Source organism: Oryx dammah, unplaced genomic scaffold, assembly GCF_014754425.2.
Source record: "Oryx dammah isolate SB20612 unplaced genomic scaffold, SCBI_Odam_1.1 HiC_scaffold_2, whole genome shotgun sequence".
Classification (NCBI taxonomy): domain Eukaryota; kingdom Metazoa; phylum Chordata; class Mammalia; order Artiodactyla; family Bovidae; genus Oryx; species Oryx dammah.
In genome coordinates this window covers 61,326,438-61,348,842 of record NW_024070186.1, presented here as the reverse complement: position 1 = coordinate 61,348,842, position 22,405 = coordinate 61,326,438, and the positions used below count along the sequence as shown (strand labels likewise).

The 22,405-nt window shown below is 42.5% G+C and overlaps 1 protein-coding gene across 2 annotated transcripts in view; it reads left to right on the top strand.

The window, feature by feature from the left end:
• Nucleotides 1–2,930: 2,930 nt before the first annotated feature.
• The window catches only part of PLD1 (phospholipase D1), a 231,167-nt gene continuing 211,692 nt past the window's right edge, over nt 2,931–22,405 (top strand). For both annotated transcript variants that reach the window (XM_040248810.1, XM_040248789.1), the window contains exon 1: nt 2,931–3,145. The gene's annotated coding sequence lies outside the window, so the exon portion shown is untranslated. The remainder of the gene's footprint in view (nt 3,146–22,405) is intronic.

The following is a 22,405-nucleotide window of genomic DNA, read 5'->3' as shown; positions in this document are numbered from 1 at the left end:
TAAGCCTTGATAGTCACACTGTTTTCATCTCTCATTCTGTCACTGTTATGATGGCTCAAGTGATTTATGTAAGCAGGTGACTGAGGATAAAATACCCTGTTTCGTACTGTTTCCAGAGTACCGTGTGTACTACGGTTAGCTAATTAGCATTCATAGCAAATAAGTGAAGCGCTAGTTAGGGGACCATTAGGTGGAGGGAATGATGTAGAAGTCACACAGGTTATGTTAGTAAGGCTTATCTATAGAAAGGTAAGCAATGCATACAAACTTGTTTTCTCAAAGAAAAGGGCACCAGGGACTCAAAGACTCTAGGTAAGTCTGGGAGACAAGACTGGAACCAACAGATACAGAGGAAGTGCTAGATGGTTAAAAAAACAAGTCAGGAAGTGGGGAATGGTCTCTGACTGGGTCACCCTGGTTAGGGCAAAGCTGCTCTGGAGGCCGCTCCTGCCTGTGCTCAGCAAGCCCAGCCCCAGACATTCTCAACTCCCTCATTCCTTGGGATTCGGTCCACCTGGCCTGCAGGGTAAATAAAGTGTGGTGGGAAGAGAGAGGAAGGATCTGCCTTTTGCCTTGGAGATCATTGCCTCATATTGCCCTCTTGCTGAAACTATACACTATAATCATAATAAAATGGAATCATCAGAAAAGATGATGGACACTGGGCATCCCAAAATGACCTAGATGACCTGGATTGCAGTGTACACATAAAATATACTACAAGAGAAAATCTAGGGAAGCACACTAGTATGTAAATCTTACTTATTTTATAAATTATATCTATTTAATGTTTCTATTAAGAGTATTAATGCAAATAGCAAGAACAGCAATAGTATTACATAGGAAAAAACAAAAGCCATCAATAGATGTATAGATAAGTAAATAATTAGAATATTCTTCACCACTAAATATTTTTTTAAAAACTTAGGAATGGTAAAAAATTACTCAATTTATAAATATTCAGTGAGAAAAATAAGATTCTAAATTATACAGTATAGTGTTAATTTTGTAATAAATCTTTATGGAAAATAAAAAGAAAATATAACAAAATGTTGATAATGGGTGTGTGTGCAAAGGGGAGAGGATAGGTAACTTTAATTTAAAAAATTCTGTAGTCTCCAAAACTTTATATTTTTGTGAAATATAAATGTAAAAATTATAAAATGGGCATATATTGCTTTTATATTGAGAAGAAAAGATAAACTTTTCTGAAGAGTATTTAGAATGCCCCGTGTCTGATTAAAATGTCAAATATGTATCCAGATGGATATATATGAGGATTCCTTAGTCATTTTTTTCTTGACATCTCTGGAAGATATGCAAAATTTGGAAAAACAGCAACCAACAATCACTAAATCTCTCAGGACAATAGAATAATCACATGCAGAATCATACTATATATAAAACTTATCTTTGACAGTCCATAGCTTATCTCTAAACAACATATGGCCTTTTTCTATTTTATTCCTCTAGCTCAGGGAAGCAGAAATTCAATTACAGTGAGGGAACTTAATTTTATTTCTAATTATAGTTAATAGAAAAACCTATTGCCAAATGTTTTAATGATGACACTTGTAAATTTTATAGCCTGCCACTTCTCAATTAAAAGTGTTTGTTATAAATTCTAAGGACAAGCTTGTAAGAGTGCATTATTTGTGTGTATAATACTTATCAAATCATCTGTGACTAATAAAACTTGAGAAAAGGGGAGGAAAGGGTATTCATTTGTTCAATAACATGCTTGTCTTACACTTGCCAAGCTCCTCTTAGGGAATACTCTGTATGCTCAGAGGGCCATGTGTTTAACTGTAAAAATCTGTCAGTGTCATTGGATTCAAAAGACATCAATCATTTCCGTCAACAAGGAAAGAATGAAGGCTGAGTGACTCTTCTATCATTAGGAAAAGATGTGCTCAAGAGGCAAGAACGTAGTCCAGGGAGAGCTAAGCAACTATAGGTTACAGGAAAAACAGAGATCCAGACAATAATTTCACTTTGGACTGGAATGTTATATTTTTCACTTCATGTGGTTCCATGTGTGCAGTAAGACATTATGTAACTCAGTCTCAGCCTTGCAATATCCACCTCGAACTTTAAAGAGGCCATCGTTGTTAACAGTCTGGGGTCCATGAACGCCATAGCTTCCTTTGGCTTTGGCAGAAGGCAGCATTGTATAATGAGGATAGGGTGGCCTATACTCAAAGCTATATTCCCAAATGACTGCTGTTCAAGTCACATGACAACTGGTTCTTTTTTTTTCTTAAGACTTTATTCCAAGTGGACATCAAAACTGCTGTATTTGGACAGTTTCATGGAAGATGGTGAAGGACAGGGAAGTCTGGCATGCTCCAGTCCATGGGGTCGCAAAGGGTCAGACATGACTGAGCAAATGAACAACAACAATGGGTGGAATGGAATTTTCCATGCTTTACTCCTGATTTATTATTTTATACGAAGATTTCTGAAGTTTGAACTTCAAAGACATCAAGATACAAATTCCCGTCTTCTGCGTTCTTGATTGGGTGACCTTAAGACTGGTTACTTCAGAGTCTCACTTTCCTTGCTTGATAACACATGAAGCCAAGGAATTGGAAGATGATGACGTCAACAAAGATCCCAGTTCTTGCGTCACCTCTGACAAGTTGTTTCACTTTTTGGTTCCTGTTCCCTAGTTGCAAAATTGACCATTTGTGGCTACCAACTGCAGTAGAGGAGATTAAGATTATGTAGGCAAAGCTCCTACAACCGTGCCTGCACACTTGGCGGCTCAAGAGCGCCCGATATAATAATAATAGTAGTAGTAGTAGTAATGCTAGTGAACATACCCTAGATTGATGCGGTTGAATTATGAAACTTTGGGAGAAAAGAGTCAGAAACACGGATCAGCAAAGAGGTTTAGAGGCCGGAGACCTCCTACCCGGCGGGGGCGTCCAGCCTGCGCGGAGACTTGCCTAGCTGGGCACCGCCTCGCCCCACCCCTGCTGGGCCAGCGCGAATCCCGGCGCGGAGTTCCGGGCGACGGCGCGGTCCCCACTCTGGCCCTGCCTCTTTCCCTGCTCCCCTGCCTCCAGCGGTGCCAGCTGCGCCCGAGCCCCGAGAATCCGCCGCCGCCGCGCAGGTTCCTGAGGCCGCCCTCACGCCACAGGTAGGAGCCGCGCGGCCGCCGCCGGGGGCGCGCACAGCTCCAGCGGGAGCGGGTTTCCGCCGCGCTCGCTTTCCGTCCCTCCTCCCGACGGCCGCCGGCAGCGGGCCGTTCCCCGCCCAGCTTGGACGCAGCCTTGGCAGTGGCGTCGGCGACGGGCACCAGCTCCCTGCGGCCTCGCGGGACCGGCCTCCTTGGCAGCATTTGGGGGGCCTCCAGTGCATGCCTTCGGCCCGGATTCCTGCAGAGTCGACGCCGTCAACTTGGGCGCGCACTTTTGCCGGGGCAGGTGGCTCTGGACTGCAGAGCCGCGCCGGCTCCAGGCCGAAGTTGAGGGCGTCTTCTGCAGGTGTATCCGTCTAGCTCGCCGCGGGGCCCCCAGTACAAGTGTGTCTGGTGACTCTAGGTCATCTCGCGGCCCTGGGGTCCGTTTGTGCTGTGGGATGACCGAGATGGCGGTGGCGGTGGGAACAGTATCCCAAAGCAACCAGGAAGTGCTGTGTTCCGAGGCTGAGCGCCCAGCCCTCCAGATGCACCGTCCTGGGCGTGTGGCCACACAGCTGCCAGCTGTGGCGGCGCCCACGAAGTGATGACGCCGGGGCGGGGCAGGGATAAGGGCGCAAGGACCTGGGTGTGTATAAAGGGGCTCCAGCTTCAGGTATGTGGGACTTAGATCTCAGATCCAAGAAAGTGGAGCTTCAAGCCTAGGATAGGATTGTGTGAGGCGCTTCAGGACTTGTAGAGTCAGTCCAGAACTATCACCACGCCTGTATTATTTGCTCCTTCTCCTAGTTTGGGATTATTGCCATCTTTACTGTCTTTGTAAAGTACTAAAGGCAAGTAGGTTCTTGAGGACCACAAACGTGTATGCGTTTGATTATCCCTAAGTTTTTCCCCGAAATGAGGAGTTCCCTTACTTTACTTGCCAGGCCTACCGGTTTCAGTTTAGACTGCCCTTTGAGTGCTTTCTCAGGGCTTCAGGGAGGCCAGGTATCCCCAGACCTCGGTGCTATGTTAAATGGCTAACTAAAGGTGGCGCAATGAAAGTCTAAAGAATGAAAATTAATCTATAGTTTGAACTATTAACAGACTCCACAATTGCACACTGCCTCTTTGAATAAGATTTTCTTTCAGTATTAAATGTTTTATGATAACATACAAGTGAATAGGGCACAGTCTTTTAGCTTGAATTTATACACAGCCTTTATAGGTTGTTTTAGGATCTTTCCACTAATTGTCTGAGCTCCCTGCTTGTCTTCTCAGGATCTAGTATAACTCACAATCCATATGAAAAGTGTGAGTAGTTAAGGCTTTGAGAAAGGTGTGTCTTTAACATGTTTGTACCCGATGTTAGAGTATTTGGGAACCACGGCTAGAAGTGCTGTATTTAGGCTTGTTGATTAGCTTACAACTAGGCAGTGGGGGACCCTCCTCCTCGGAAGTTGTCTGATTACTAAATGTGCATTTCTTAATTAAAAATGATTTGTTATAAAATTCATTTACCTTTAACTCTTACAGGGTTTTCCATGTTATTTTATTTTTGTTGTGTTGATACACATAACATAAAATTTTTCATTTTAACCATGTTTTAGTATGTAATTCAGTGGCATTAAGTACTTTCATATTATTGTGCTCCCATCACAACTATCCCTACACAACTCTTTATTTTTTTAGAGTTTTAATAACATTTCAGTGATAATGACTACAATACAAGCTTTAGTTTTCTCACTAAGCGAAGTCTGAATTCCTTCTCATATTTTTAGAGAAATTCACTTTTAAAGAAGAAAGTTGAAAAGGTATAACCAGACTGTGTTTAGTAAATTTTATCCCCATCAAGAAAGCCCTAATACTTTACTCTGTGAGGATAAACTCCTGTGCTAAGTTGCTTCAGTCGTGTCCAACTCTTTGCAACCCTATTGGCTATAGCCCGTCAGGCTCCTCTGTCCATGGGATTCTTCAGGCAAGAATACTTGAGTGGGTTGCCTGGCCCTCCTTCAGGGGATCTTCCTGACCCAGGGATTGAACCTCATCTCTTTAAGTCTCTTGCATTGGCAGGCGGGTTTTTTACCACCTGGGAAACCTAGAGGATAAGCTTGCTGCTGCTGCTGCTGCTAAGTCACTTCAGTCATGTTCAACTCTGTGCGACCCCATAGACGGCAGCCCACCAGGCTCCCCCGTCCCTGGGATTCTCCAGGCAAGAGCACTGGAGTGGGTTGCCATTTCCTTCTCCAATGCATGAAAGTGAAAAGTGAAATTGAAGTCGCTCAGTCGTGCAGACCCCATGGACTGCAGCCTACCAGAGAGTTTTTCTGTTTGTTTGTTTTCTGGTTGTGTCAGTGGCTTTCGGAGTTTTAGTTCCCAGACAAGGGACTAAACCCATTTCCTGAGCAGTGAGAGTGCGGAATCCTAACCATTGGATGGCCAGGGAATTCCCTAGAGTTGTTGTTGGTAGTTTCCTCTCCTTAATCTCTAACAGATGAAATTCCTTTGTCTCCTTAGCATCTCTGTAGCATGTTTCCAAATTATGCTTGAGCTCAGGTTGTGCACCCTTTTAACTAAAAGGAGCTTTGATTGAGCTAGCTCCTAGGTGTAGCGGTTTCCTTTCCACTCTAGATGTTTACTAAACATTGATGGACCCAGAGGACCCAGTACATAAGATATGACCCTTTAAACTCTTAGTTTGAGTCACTGTGTACATAAGAGAAGCTGTAGCTGTGCAGGACCTGGTTTGATGTTTTTAATTCTTTAAGTCTTAGCACCACAAAATAAAATGTATTCTCCCACCAGGGTGTGGATAAATGTTTTTGCAGGGTTAAAATGAGAAACTCATACCCTAAATTTCTCATAAGCCTGTGACATTTCTAATTAGAAAAGGGATGGTACAAATCCTGTCTCATGCTGTAGTGGAAATGCTTCCAATGTGTTTCCCTAAATTCACAGGCCAGTGTAAAATCTGTATCCCAGATGTTTTAATGCTGGGTTTTTAAATGAAAGTGTATAGTAGGCCTTTCATAGTGTCACAGCTGCTTTTTTGTTTCTTTTGTGTTGTGAAACTTAATTTTTTAATTTATTGAACAAACATTCTATGAAAGAATACAAAATGATTTGTGTACTCAATCAACACTTAAAGGTACTTTCTGTGCACCAGACACTATTCTAAGCATGTAACAAACGTGAGCACATTTTATTCTCAAGATAACCCCGTGAAGTAGGTATGTAACAGTCCTACCAGCCCCTTTTATAGATGAGTCATTGGAGGTACAACAAGCTAGCCTATGGCAGAGCTGAGATTCCATTGCAGGCATCTTGAACCCAGGGTTTTGGCACTACTGTCTTATCAGAAAAATATAGCCAGAGATTCCACCCTCCTAACAATTTTTTTCGTATTGTTATATTGCTGTCTTGTCCTTATCCTTAGGGATAAATAACTTGACATAATTGCAATCGAAGTGCAGCTCAGACAACCAATTCAACTCCTTTATTTTTCAGCTGGAGAAGGAAATGGCAACCCTCTCCAGTATTCTTGCCTGGGAAATCCCATAGACAGAGGAGCCTGGTGGGCTACAGTCCATGGGGTCGCAAAGAGTGGGACATGACTGAGCAACTTTCACACACACACACACACAAACATGCACACATTTTTCACTAGCGTAAATGAAAGTGGAGTGTAGTTTTGTCAGGCTCTGTGAACACTGAGACAAGGTCCTAGAGACTCTCTGTTGGTCTCCTTGCCTCTTGATTGTGAGGAGTTTTGGACAGGGATCCTGAAAGGGTCTTGGAGGCCAGGATATGTGTATGGGGAGGCAGTATTTGCCAATCAGAGAGGAAACACTTCTGTATTTTAATAATCATTATGACCAGTACTCTTGCCTGGAAAATCCCATGGATGGAGGAGCCTGATAGGCTGTAGTCCATGGGGTTGTGAAGAGTCAGACAGGACTGAGCGACTTCAGTTTCACTTTTCACTTTCATGCATTGGAGAAAGAAATGGCAACCCACTCCAGTGTTCTTGCCTGGAGAATCCCAGGGACGGGGGAGCCGGGTGGGCTGCCGTCTATGGGGTCGCACAGAGCTGGACATGACTGAAGCGACTTAGCAGCAGCAGCAGCAGCATGACCATCCCAGAGCTAATCTGCCAAATGAAGGCCTGGGTTTTATCCCAGGTGGACAGAACAGAAGCTTGTGGCTGACCGTAGGTCATGGAAAGTCTTGCTGTAGGGCTCCAGAACCCCAATTCCTTCCCCAGCCTGTGACCTCGAGCTCCCCTCTGGATGAGAGGAATATTTTATTCTGTACTCAATCATTTTTTGCACTTTTTGGATCTGGAGTTGGGAACCTTTTGAAAGCCTCTGACGCACAAAAGAAAATCAGCCAAGAGCAACAGGGAAATAAAAATAACTCCGTCTGGTCGGCTCTTTTGTTGAGAGAGGGAGAGACTTCTAAGGGCATAAATTGACAAACTTTATATTAAGGACAGGAAAATCAAAGTTCAGTATTCAACAGTGATTTTTTTTTTTTCACAGTAGGCTCTTGCAGACAGTAAGTGAATTTGGATGAAGGAGAATAAGGAATAAACATGGGAAAAAGAAGGTGGTGGAGTGGGAGGGAGAAGCCAGTGCAGAGAGGAACCAGCACAGGGGAAGACAGGGTGCTGAAAGTTTGGTCAGCTCTTTACACAAGCTCGAGCTTCCGTGTGATTCTGCGTAACAATCCCTTTGAAATGTCAAGTGTAGATGAAAATTATCTTTTCTTTGGTTTATCTTAAAGTGACTATTTATTTATTGTTTTTCTATTGCGTTAACATTGATTTATAACATTATGTAAGTTTCATGTGTACAGCATTCCATTTCTACTTCTGGATACACTGTGCTGTGCTCTGCTCTGCTAAGTCCCTTCAGTCGTGTCTGACTCTTTGTGACCCTATGGCCTATAGCCTGCCAGGTTCCTCTGTCCATGGGATTCTCCAGACAATAGTACTGGCGTGGGTTGTCATGCCCTCCTTCAGGGGATCTTCCCAACCCAGGGATCCAACCCACATTTCTTACGTCTCCTGCTTTGCCAGGCAGGATCTTTGCCACTAGTGCCACCTGGGAAGCCCCTGTAGACACTACAGCCACCAAAATTTTTAGTTACATCTGTCTCCATATATTTGATCTCCTTTATCCATTTCACCCTCCCCACCATCCCTCCCACCCCCCAGCCCTTTCACTCTAGCAACTTACTACTTTGTTCTCTGTATCTATGTGTTTGTTTGAAGTTCTTTTTTCTTTTTGCTTTTTAGTTTGTGTTTTAACAAATGAGTGAATTCATATAGTATTTGTTTTCACTTAACATAATATCCTCAAGGTCCAGTTATACTGTTCAAAAGGCAGGATTTCATCTTTTTCTTGGCTGAGTAATATTCCGTTGTAATTATCACATCTTTTTTTTAAACAGTCATTTATTTTACAAAGTTGTTTAAATCCACTGTTTAGCGATGTTTAAAAGGCATATTTAAACATGTATTTTCCAGCTTGTTAGTGTCCACTAAAGTGAAAGTCACCAGACATCCTCATGGAGTTTCAGTATTCCTGGGCCTCCGCAGGACTTCTCCATCTGGATCAGTAACGTAGCATGAGAGGTTAAACTGCCCACCAGTTAATGTTCATGTCTAGGAATTAGCCATGCACCTTTACATTGTCTTCCCACACATGACCTCATTGGCAAGCCAAACAACATTATTGATACTCCCATTTACAGATTAGAATGCTAGGCCTCAGAGAAGCGATTGGCCATGTTCATGCATCTAATAATTAATTTCTAATTTGAGGATACCACCTCTTCTTTATCCATTCATTAATTCATGGGCACTCAGGTTGTCTCCATATCCGTTATAAATAATGCTGTAATGAACATAGAGGTGCATATATCTTTTTAAATTAGAGTTTTTTATTATTTGGCTAACTATGCAGAAACAGGACAGCTGGATCATACAGTACTTCTAGACTTAAGTTTTTGAGGGATCTCCACGCTATTTCCCAAAATGGCTGCAGCCACTTACAGTCCCATCAACAGTGTATGAAGCTTCCCCTTTCTCCACTTCCTTGCCAGCTTGTTATTTCTTGCCTTTTTGATCATAGCCTTTCTAACAGGCATGTGGTGATACCTCATTGTGGTTTTGATTTGGATTTCCATAATAATTAGTGATGTTGAACATTTCTTTGTGTGTCCATTAGCCGTCTGTATGTCTTCTTGGAAAAATGTTTATTCATCTCCTCTGCCCATTTTTAAATTGGGTTGTTTGTTTTTTTGTTGTTATATGAGTTCTTTTTATATTTTAGATGTCAACCCTTTATTGAATATATGGTTTGTAAATATCTTCTCCCATTTGGTAGGTTGTCTTTTCATTTTGTTGGTAGTTTCCTTTGCTGTTCAGAAACTTTTTAGTCTGATTTAGTCCCACTTGTTCATTTTTACTTTTGTTTCCCTTGCCTGAGGAGACAAATCCAGAAAGATATCGCTAAGACCACTGTCAAAGTGCATACTGCCTATGTTTTCTTCTAGGAGTTTTATGGTTTCAGGTCTTACAGTCCAGTCTTTATCGTGAAGTGATTTTATTGTTGCTTAAAACCATTGCTAATCAATAAAGCATGTGGACAAAGAGATACTGGGTAACTATTAGCCCCTGCTTGGGATCTTCATACTAACCTAGTCTATTTTTGTTTACACTCTTTTTTATGAATGGATTTTACATATAGCATGATATTAGAATCACTGGGTTTTCAATTATTTTATCACTTGTCTTCCCCATGAGAGCTCACTGACTATTTTTTTCACTTTTGCTGCTGCTCATTGTCGTGTACAATTAGATGTGAGCTGAATTGGTGTGATTCATTTTATTCAAAATATGTAAATATTTCCAGAGAAGAAGATTATTATAATGAATGTTTTACTTACTGATTTGTTCTGCTGTGCCACTTAACTGCTGTCAGAAATAAACTTGTAGAAGTGCAGTGGACAGTCTGTGGCATTTTGAATTTGCAGCCAGTTTACTCATTTCATTGGTCTTTTCCTGAAGTATTTTCTCTTTCTGATGAAAGAGTCCTTTGAAATAAGGAGATTGGGGAGGTAGCACAGGATTGAGGTGTGGGTTCCAAAATCATATTATCTTAAGGAAAAAAAGAATCACCTGATAGAATTTTGTAGATGCTAAATATTTCAAAGCTAGGAACATGGAGCAGATTTTTTTACCCTAACCCTGGTCCCAACCCCAATCTGCCACTGTCTTGTCTGGAAATGTGGGGTAATGGGGCAGTGATGAGTCAAACCAGGTCTTGTAAAGCAAGTAAGGTAAATAACAGAAGGCACAGTTGAGCCCCACAAGTTCCTCACCAGGAGTAATGACCACAGTCCTTGTCCTAGGATCCTGAGGACTTGAGCACCAAGTGGCCTGAGACAAGTAACTTAAAAGTCCCCTATACCTTGGTTTCCCTATTTGTAGAATGGGGATAAAAATAATACCTATCTCATAGGATTATTGTGGGGATTGCAGGAAACAATGCCTGTAAAGCATTTAGCTTAGAGCCTGGGATTTCCTGGTGCCTCGGTGTTAAAGAATCTACCTGCCAGTGCAGAGATGCAGGTTCAATCCCTGGGTCGGGAAGATCCCCTGGAGAAGGAAATGGCAACTCACTCCAGTATTCCTACCTGGAGCATCCCATGGACAGAAGAGCCTGGTGGGCTATCGTCCATGGGATTGTAAAAGGGTTGGACCCAGCTTAACAACTAAATAACAACCGGAGCATAGAAATGACACAATAAATGTTAGTTCTCCTCTTTCAAAAAGCTCTCCCCACTCCATCCCAGATCTAGCAGGAGTGACATCCCTAAATAACCCAGCAAATCACTGTTGGAGGAGACATGGAGGTGGGGCCTTATGGGAATATGGACCAGGGAGAAATTAATTTTTCCTGAGAGGAATTCTTGAATAAGTATGGCATTCCATGAGACCCCAGTGATGAGACGCAATAGGAAAGCTTCAGGCAACAGAGCTAGTTACAACTAGGGATAATGGGCTAGGTGCCTTTGATAGTCATACTTTTTCGGTATATGTTTTGACATTAGGTAGAAAATTTGATTTTTTTCTTAATTTACAAACATAGGATGGCATTTGGGCTTCGCAGGTGGTGCAGTGGTTTCCCTGGTGGCTCAGCTGGTAAAGAATCCGCCCGCAATGCAGGAGACCAATGGCACTGTGGTAAAGAATCCGCCTGCCAAAAGCAGGAGACGCAAGAGACATCTCTCGATCCCTGGGTGGGGAAGATCCCCTGGAGAAGGAAATAGCAACCCACTCCAGTATTCTTGCTGGAAAATCCCATGGACAGAGGAGCCTGCTGGGCTACAGTCCATGGGGTCACAAAGAATCAGACACATTGTCTGCACACGCACACACAGGGTGGCATTTATTTCTAGTAGGAGAAGCATGATTTGTCTCTCTTTGCCAACGGGTGTATGTATGGAGGTATATTTTTAAAGTATATTTAGAATTAACAATAGGGTGTACTCTGAAGGGAAGAGTGAACTAGTTCGTGCTGTGTTGGAATAACATGCCTCGCATCACGTTCCTTGCCTTCATGTTAAATGGCAAGAGGGCGTCACAGGCTTCGCCAGCTTTCTAGGGGTGTGGGTAACACATATCTGCATGATTCATGGATGGAAGTGTAGACTGTGTGTCAGTAACCTACACCAGCCGTTTTCACACTTGAAGGAAAAAATTGTTGTTACTGTCCCCTGCCCTGCCCCTAAGAACCGCTTTTCTAAATGAACTCTTCTGTGAAATCCCAGTATGTAGAACACCCTAAGCACAGCCGTCCTTGAGGATTCCTAGATGGGGCCAGTGAACCAGCTGTGTCCTTCCTCCCTGCCCACATCCTGGCACAGGCAGCTGCCCCTTAGCAGCTGGAACCGTGGGGCTCCTCGGAGCAGACGTGAAAGCACTGCTGTACAGCTGTTGGAGGGAAGAGAAGACGAAGGCCTGAAGACGGAAAGGAGAGGAAAGGCAGTGGACTGTTTTTTGTTTTTTTTTCAGAAGCTTTTGCCAGTGGTGCGCTGGAACTGACATGCTGAGAGCTGGTTTTAAATTTTCAGGAATTTCATGAGCCAGTTGTTAAACATGCCATTATGAAACAACAGATTGCCTAAGTTTAGGTTTTAAACTTATGTTAAATGTATTATATTGAAAACAAAGTAGTGTCTCGAGTTTGGAGATGTGGTTGGAGGTAAAGGAGTACCCCAAGTTGTGCAGTGTTCTTAACTATCTTTTCCTATTAGCTAGTATAATTTTGGTTTCATACTTTTTTCTTTATCTCAGCTGCATCCACTTTATATTTTTTCTTCCCAACTTGTATAAGATTTCTTTCTTTCTTTCTTTTTTGTTTAATTGCATTAAGTATGACATCTATCATGGTGTTGAATACGGTCGGGAAGGTCCCTGGAGGAGGGCATGGTAACCCACTCCAGTATTCTTGTCTTGAGAATCCCATGGACAGAGGAGCCTGGCAGGCTACAGTCCATGGGGTCGCAAAGAGTTCAACTCAACTGAAGTGACATAGCACTCATGCATGTGTGATCGGTAATAGCAGACAATCTTTCTTCCTATTCCTAGGAGAAAACCTTCAACTTCTCCTTAAATGATATTAGCTATACATTTTTAAGTTAATCTTTATTAGACTATAAAATTTTACTTCCCTTTTTCTTTTCTATTACTTTTATGAATTATGAGTGGACATATAGTTATACCAAGTGCGTTTTCCCTTAACTGCATTCACTTTAATCCTTGATTCTATTTGTCTGTAGAGATAAGATTCTTCAGACTCCCCTTTCTCCTTCAGGGCAAGCTTGCCCTCTCCTCACTCCCAGTTAGTCATTCTAAGGTCTGGCTAAACAAAATCACCTGGGAGCTTGATTAAATTCAGAGTCCCAGGTTCTGTCATGTACCTACTAAATTGGGTTTCTTGGAGTGGGGGTGACTCAGTGCAGTATAGTGTGAGTTCCTTTGGGGTTCTGATGATCCTCCCATGTACCTGCTTGGCTCCTGTGGGCACTTGCTGCCCAGCCCTGGGGCCTCCATGTGCCTGGTGTAGCGTCAAGTCATTTGGGCTACTGGACCCTGGCCACATTGCCGGAAGTCTTGACTTTTATGTTTGGCCTCAAATTCTCTTCCTGTGAGACAACTTTCAGAGTCTGCCTCTTGGCCCCATGAACCCGTTTCTCAGATAAGGGCCTGACTCCCTGAGCTCAGATCTGTTGGGGCCTAGATTCTCTCCTAAGCACACAGCACTGCATGGTACTTGGAGACTAGCAGGGGAGTCAGCTATGCTAGGTTTATTCCCACGTTAGCCTCAGTTTTCCTCTTTCTGAACTACAGTTGCCCATCTCTAGGGCTGGTCGGGGGGGGTTCTGTTTCTGGAACGTACCAACCTGGTTCCACTTCAGGGCTTTGCGTTGTGCTGTTCCCTCTGCCAGAAACACCCTTCTCCCGAGTCTTTGCGTGACGTGCATCTTTTTGACATTTGGGTCAATGACAAAAGGTTCAAATATCACCTCTCTGAAAAGTCTTTCCCTGACCATCAAATCTGCCTCCCTGCCCAGTCTGCATTACCTTGCTCATAGCCTCATTGTCCTAGCTATTCCTGTGGGTAATTTTCATGCCAGCACTGATGACTATGAGTTTCTTTTCATGTCTTGAATACTGAGTTTTCTTGAATACTGAGTTTTTCTACACATGAACATAAGCTCCATGAGAGCTGGCATTTGCCTGGCATGTAGATGCTCACTAATTGTAAAATGAATGCCTCTCTGAACTACTGTGTGAGTATGTGATGTTAGTGTGAACCCTGGGTTCCCACGTGATTCATCAGTTCTTGTTATCACTCTTTCCTGATTCCACAGATGTTACCTTTAGGACAGTGATGCATTGCTGAGATATTACTGCCATTTGGAACAAGGGCCACTCTCGACCGATGGGAAACAAAATCTGTAGCCCTGTATATGAATGTTTCCTTTCATTTGCAGAGAGCGTGTAAGGGTTGATTCAGCTGTAGCTGTTTGTCCTGTGGGTGATTAATCTGTGATAAAATGGATCAATTAAACATGAAAGTAGTGTAAAATAAACCTGATAGATTTGGGGAAATTCCTGTTTTCCTCCCTCTTTGAGTTCTATTGGGGTGGTGTTGGGTGGGGTGATGGGGTAAGAGGGCTATACATCACTCTGTAAGACTCAGGAGTCCAGAAGGACATGCTGGAGAGGTTTGTCCTATCTGATGTCACAGGGAACAGAGTTGACTAACGAGGAAGTAAATTTTACAGATCTGTGGCCAAGGAAGGCCAGTAGGGCTGGTGGTGAAAGCCATCACCTTGTGTTTGCTGCTCATACTGGTGCTGGTAAGTTCGTCAGTGGTCTTTTGATGCCAACAGAGTGCTCAGCATGTGCTTGAGCAACGATGTGTTTCCGCTGGCACAGAGCTTGTGGTCTAATACAGTCAGTTAAAGGCTGGACTGAGTCGTGCAGCACAGTGCTGCTAGGCTGCCTACAGTGGGCCGGTGTTTTGTTACGATAACACATCCCAGTTTTTCATGAGAGTGATTTCAGTCTGCTCCAGGTTTGGAGCAGCAGCTAGGGTGAGAGATGTAGAGAGCAAAGCTCTGAACTTCTCTAAACTTTGCTTTCCATAAAAGTATCTCATTTGAAAAAAGCATGATTTTGTATATTTATTTTTTAAAAAGTAAACTTTGTGTTTCAGATTCATAGAAAAGTTTCGAGGATGGTGAAGTGAAAAAGTGAAAGTGTTGGTTGCCCCGTGTTTGACTCTTTGTGAGCCTATGACTGTATCTCCCCAGGCTCTTCTGTCCATGGAATTCTCCAGGCAAGCATACTGGAGTGGGTTTCCATTCCCTTCTTCAGGGGATCTTTCTGACCCAGGGTTTGAACCCAGGTCTCCTGTTTTGCAGGAAGATTCTTAACCATCTGAGCCAGATGGTTAACTAGGGAAGCCCAAGAATACTGGAGTGGCTAGCCATTTTGAGGATGGTATACATGGGTAAACTATGGTTTCGTCTCTTATTAACATCTTATATTGGGGTGGCACTTCTGTTATAATTAATGAATCAATACTAATGTATTGTTATTAAAGTCCATACTTTATTCAGATTTCCTCAGTTTTCTCTAATGTCCTTTTTCTGTTCCAGGACCCCATCCAGGATACCATGTTACATTTAGTTGTCATGTCTCCTTGGTTCCCTTGGGCTATGATATTTACTCAGACTTTCCATGTTTTTGATGACTTTGATGTTTAAAGGGTTACTGGTTAGGTGTCCCATAGGTTTCTTGCAGTGGTGGTTGTTTAGTTGCTAACTCGTGTGTAACGCTTTTGTGACCCCATGGATGGTAGCCTCCTCTGTAGCCTGCCAGTCTCCTCTGTCCATGGGATCTCCCCAGCGAGAATACTGGAGTGGGTCACCATTTCATTCTCCAGGGGCTCTTCCCAATCTAGGAATTGAATCTGGGTCTTCTGCCTTGCAGGCAGATTCTTTACTGCTGAGCCTCCAGGGAAGTCCAAAGGTTTCTTGTAGACTGTCCCTCAGTTAGAATGTTTATGATGTTTTTCTCATGATTACATTGGAGAGGAAGACCACAAAGGTGGTCTCATCACATCGCGTCAAGGGTACAGACCGTCATCATGACTTACTGCTACTGGTGTTCACTTTAATCACCTTGCAAGGGAGGGTTTGGAAGGTTTCTTCACTATGGAGTTGCTCCCTCATTCCCCACCCAATACTGTACTCTCTGGAAGGAAGTCACTCTGCACAGCCCATACTATTGAGACAGGGAGTTATGTTCCACCTCTTAGGGAAGGGACAAGTAGCTGCATAAATGATTTGAAATTCTTCTGTATGGAAGATGTGTCTTTTCATCCCCACTTATTTATTTATTCAATTATTTATTTATCTCCGTGTGGACTCATGGTGTTTGTTTAAAATGTGGATTATAACCCAGTACCATGTTATTTACTTATATTTGGCTTTTTAAAGATTTTATTCAAACAAAAACATTCTACTGTTTTAAAATGTTAGAAAACTATTGTTCATATATATAGTTATATATACATAATGTTATTATATATAACATTATATATATATTTATCTTTCCTCTTTTTCCTTTAAATACCCTATTTATGCATTTATTATTTGGAGCAATAAAAGGCAAATTACCAGTTAGGATTTGATCATGTTTTTTTTTTTTCATTTTTTTTGCAGGAGTGAAATTAAGATATAAATATTTATGTGTTTGGGGGGATGGTAGAGGTCAAAGGCATTTCTTTCCCCAATTGTGTACTGAGTTTGCACTCACTACTTTCAATGATTGCTGAAATAAATGTCCATCCTGTATATGGACATTTATAGTCAGCTCTTCCTAAAACTCCTTAGGAAGTATAGGAATTTAGGAACAATTTTTGTCTTTTTTAATTTTCTTCAGATTTTTGTTAATTAAATGCTCCTCAATGCATTGTTCTCATTCAACGGTGAATTTGTTACAGAAATCCCCATGGCAGTCCTCCCTGCTTTCTGTTTCCCACAACCAATCTCCTATGTGCAGGTTTTTTCTCTACTAAGCCACATAATTAAACTCTTGTTTTTGTTTTTCAGTAGCTCAGTCAAGTCTGACTTTTTGCAACCATGTGGACTGAAGCATGCCAGCTTCCCTGTACTTTACTATCTCCCAGAGTTTGCTAAAAGTCACGTCCTTTGAATCAGTGATGCCATCTCATTCTCCGTTGTCCCCTTCTCCTCCTGCCTTCAGTCTTTTTCAGCAACAGGGTCTTTTCCAGTGTGTTGGCTCTTTGCATAAGGTGGCCAAAGTATTGGAGCTTCAGCTTCAGCATCAGTCCTTTCAGTGAATATTCAGGGTTGATTTCCTAATTTAGGATTGCCTGATTTGATCTCCTTGCAGTCCACTGGACTCTCAAAGAGTTTTCTCCAACACCATAGTTCAAAAGCATCAATTCTTCAGCACTTAACCTTCTTTATAGTCCAACTCTCACATCCAAACACAACTACTGGAGAAACCATAGCTTTGACTATACAGACTTTTGTTGGCAAAGTAATGTCTCTACTTTTTAATATGCTGTCTAGGCTTGTCCTGGCTTTTCTTCCAAGGAACAAGTGTCTTTTAATTTCATGGCTGCAGTCACCATCTGTAGTGATTTTGTAGCCCAAGAAAATAAAGTGTGTCACTGTTTCCGTTGTTTCGCCATCTGTTGGCCATGAAGTGATGGGACTGGATGCCATGATCTTAGTATGTAAATATAAATATCATTTATATATAAATTTCTCCTCATTTTAAGGCACCTAAAAGTCTAACATATAGCAGATCCCAACATGCTTATTGGACTGGCTTGAAATAGAGGGAATAATCCTAAAACTATTTCATTCCCTTTACTTCTCAATATTTTTGATTTTCTCTTGTATTTCATTAGTAACTTTTGTTCTACAATCCAGTGCTTTTTGGTGTTCTTGTTTCTGTGCCAGTTCACACACACAGATATACTTTAGGGAGTGCTTTTAGTTACGGGCCAATTCTTTTTTTTTTTCCTTGTTAATTGAAGTTGTGGGTTGTTGTTTAGTTGTTCAGTCCTGTCCGACTCTCTTTGCGACCGCATGTACTGCAGCACACCAGGCTTCCCTGTCATTCACCATCTCTCTGAGTTTGCTCAAACTTACGTCCTTTGACTCTGATGCCATCCAGCCATCTCAACCTCTGTTGTCCCCTTCTCCTCCTAGCTTCAATGTTTCCCAGCATCAGGGTCTTTTCCAGTGAGTTGGCTCTTTGCATCAGGTGGCTAAAGTATTGGAGCCTCAACTTCAGCATCAATCCTTCCAATGAATATTCAGGACTGATTTCCTTTAAGATGGACTGGTTTGATCTCCTTGCAGTTCAAGGGATTCTCAGGAGTCTCCTCTAACACCTCAGTTCAAAAGCATCAATTCTTTGGCACTCAGCCTTCTTCATGGTCCAACACTCACATCCATACAAGACTACTGGGAAAACCATAGCTTTAACTATATGGACCTTTGTCGGCAAGGTAATGTCTCTGCTTTTTAATATGCTGTCTAGGTTGGTCATAGCTTTTCTTCCAAGGAGCAAGCATTCATTTCATGGCTGCAGTCACCATCTGCACTGATTTTAGAGCCCAAGAAAATAAAGTATGTCACTGTTTCCATTGTTTTCCCAACTATTTGCCATAAAGTGATGGGATCTGGTGCCATGATCTTTGTTTTTTGAATGTTGCGCTTTAAGCCTACTTTTTCACTCTGCTTTCACATTCATCAAGAGGCTCATTGGTTCCTCTTCACTTTCTGCCATAAGGGTGGTGTCATCTGCATATCTGAGGCTATTGATATTTCTCCCAGCAATCTTGATTCCAGCTTGTACTTCATCCATCCTGGCATTTTGCATGATGTACTCTGCATATAAGTTAAATAAGCAGGGTGACAATATATTTAGCTTTGATGTACTCCTTTCTCAATTTTGAACCAGGTTGTTGTTCATGTCCATTTCTAACTGTTGTTTCTTGACCTGCATACAGGTTTCTCAGGAGACAAAGAAGTTGTGGGCAGAGAATTTTTAAATGAAGTTGTGGGTAGACAATTACACTCAGAGACCAGATAACCTGACCATTTGGTCCAGAAAGATGCTTCTAAGTCAAGTGTTGGTGGCTCAGTGGGCAGTCAGTTCCACATGCAGCCCTGGTGTTCTAATACCCCACTGAGGACTCAATACTCCTTTAAGAAGTGTGAGACCCATCCCAGTGAAACTGCAGAAATGTGTCTCAGTTAATGGGGGCTCCAAGGTGCTCTGAGTCTTCATGTCTCAGCACAGAAAGAATTCAGCAAGAGGCAAAGTGAGAGCTACTGCTGCTGCTGCTAAGTTGCTTCAGTCGTGTCCAACTCTGTGCGACCCCATAGACGGCAGCCCACCAGGCTCCCTCATCCCTGGGATTCTCCAGGCAAGAACACTGGAGTGGGTTGCCATTTCCTTCTCCAAGTGAGAGATAAGAAGTGATTTATTAGAATAGGGTACTTGTGAGACTTATAAGCAGGCGGACAAGAAAGTGCCATGCCCAGATCTTAGTGGGCTATGATTTTATAATCAAAGGAAAAGTGGAGAGGGGGAGAAGACCACCTTCTTCCTCATTCTTGAGCAGATATCAAGCTTCCGTCATTAACTTCTCCTCCACATAGGCAGGGGATTTTTCTTGTCCCTACATGATCAAGCCAAGACTGTCATGGTGCAGTGAAAATGAGCAAAAAGGCAATAACATATACTAGAGTATGGTAAATCATTTCAGGTTTTATATCACCTTTCAGGTATCATATCACCTTTTCCTTATATTTTTGTTTTTAGTGTGTGCAGAGGAACACGTCCTAGGAATTGTTGGCTTACTGACCTCACTGGGCAGGATGTAAGTCTTTTTCCACTATTGTTTTATTGTTCTGGGGCATGTCTCATGCTTATGTTGCATTGTTTTATTGCTGAGTAAGCCTGACTGATTTTGTGGTTAAGCAAACCAGCTTTCTTGCGTGATCATTAACTTACTGGGGTCTCTCATACTTTATTCTCTACTTGTAATCTCCTAGTGGGATTAGCTATTTGATCACCTATTTTGTCCCTTTACTCTGTCTTTATCACCAGCTTAACTGACTCTGTAAATGGCAAAATAAATGCCGGCCTGTGGGTCAGTTTCCAGGAAGATTAGGTAATATACCTAGAGTTGGGTCTTTAGATCTGGCTAGACAGGTATGAAGAATTTCCTACTACAATCAAGTAAAGGCTGCAATATCAATTTAGAACATGCTGAGAAGTCATTATTATATTACATGGTAATTAAGCACAAGTTAGACATAAAGGATAAGCACCTCACTTAATGGACTGTAATTAGAATTATTTTAACACAACCCAGGCAAGCATTTCATTCTCATTCTTTCTCATGAAACCAGTGCTTGTGTTGACACTGTCTCCTGATTCCATCCAGGATTTTTTTTCTCAATTTATTTGTTTACTTACTGAGGCATAGACCCTTGATCTGATGATTTCTAAACAGTAATTTTTTTTACACCCTGATTTCCTAGTACCAGTGGCTCAGGAAGGCTATGAAATCTCCCATAATTTAAAAGGACCATATGTTCATTGAGAAGGAATTACTAGAAATGATTAATGTGATTTTTATTCTTTGTCATGACTCACAAACCAAGTTGGGTCTGGGGCAGGGAGGTGATGCCTGGCTTCAGATAAGGCTTGTGTTTCTTTGGCCTTGGGGTCCTCCTCACCAGCACCCCCAGAGCTGGTGCAGAGCAAGAGAGAGTGCACAGCTCTGGGGCAGAGGAGAGTGACTACCTCAGCTGGCAGTGTAATAGGTTCTGAATGGGTCTCTGGGCTCACCAGCCACCCTCGAACCTCTTCACAGAGGACAGGCCTGGAGAACTCTTTTGGCCTAAGTAAAGGCTTGATTTTCTTGGACGTGTAGATCCATTGCTTAATGCTGCAAAAATGGGCCTAGAATTATATTCATAAAGGATGTTTAAGTGACCATGATTAGTTGAAAATACCCTCATCATTTAGTTCTGCCTTGTACCCCTCAGCATTGTAATCAGTCCACTTTGATCTTATCCAACTTACTTTCCTACTGTTGCTGATTGTTGCTTGAAAAAAAAAAATGCAGGAAAAAGATAGCTCTGAGGGGCTACTGTGAAGAAGTAAGGGAGGAGCCAGGATATGTAGGACTTCTTGCAACAAAAACCAGATAGTCGGAACATCCAGAGGTTGCTGTTAATTAAAGAAAACCAGACATCTCAAGTTAATGAATTTAGTGCTTTTCTGTGTATGGGAAGATGCAAAAGTCTGGGTTCATTAAAATTATTCCTTTGACACCTGACCTGCCTCTTGAGAACCCTATATGCAGGTCAGGAAGCAACAGTTAGAACTGGACATGGAACAACAGATTGGTTCCAAATAGGAAAAGGAGTACATCAAGGCTGTATATTGTCACCCTGCTTATTTAACTTCTATGCAGAGTACATCATGAGAAATGCTGGGCTGGAAGGAGCACAAGGTGGAATCAAGATTGCTGGGAGAAATATCAATAACCTCAGACATGCAGATGACACCACCCTTATGGCAGAAAGTGAAGAGGAACTCAAAAGCCTCTTGATGAAAGTGAAAGAGGAGAGTGAAACAGTTGGCTTAAAGCTCAACATTCAGAAAACGAAGATCAGGGCATCCGGTCCCATCACTTCATGGGAAATAGATGGGGAAACAGTGGAAACAGTGTCAGACTTTATTTTTGGGGGCTCCAAAATCACTGCAGATGGTGATTGCAGCCATGAAATTAAAAGACGCTTACTCTTTGGAAGGAAAGTTATGACCAACCTAGATAGCATATTAAAAAGAAGAGATATTACTTTGCCAACAAAGGTCCGTCTAGTCAAGACTATGGTTTTTCCACTGGTCATGTATGGATGTGAGAGCTGGACTGTGAAGAAAGCTGAGTGCCGAAGAATTGATGCTTTTGAACTGTGGTGTTGGAGAAGACTGTTGAGAGTCCCTTAGACTGCAAGGAGATCCAGCCAGTCCATCCTAAAGGAGATCAGTCCTGGGTGTTCATTGGAAGGACTGATGTTGAAGCTGAAAGTCCAGTACTTTGGCCACCTCATGAGAAGAGTTGACTCATTGGAAAAGACCCTGATGCTGGGTAGGATTGGAGGCAGGAGGAGAAGGGGACGAGAGGATGAGATGGCTGGATGGCATCACTGACTCGATGGACATGAGTCTGAGTGAACTCCGGGAGTTGGTGATGGACAGGGAGGCCTGCCGTGCTGCGATACATGGGGTTGCAAAGAGTCAGACACAACTGAGCAACTGAACTGAACTGAACTTAGCTATCTAGGGCCAGTATCCTGCTTTCCTCCATCCTGAATCCCCTTAGGATGCACAGTTGGAGGTGGCTGCAGTGGTTGTTGGCTTGATGGTTGCAACATCTTTTGCTTACTGATATGGCAGGCAGTATTTCTCATTCACATGATTATACCCGGGTCCTCTGCACTGCAGACAGATTCTTTACCCTCTGTGCCCTGAGGGAAGCCCTATACATGAGTAGGACAATCTTACTCCACAAGTGTGGGTGTTACCTGGATTCAGTGGCTTGAGTGCTTTCCCCTTCCCTTTAAAGT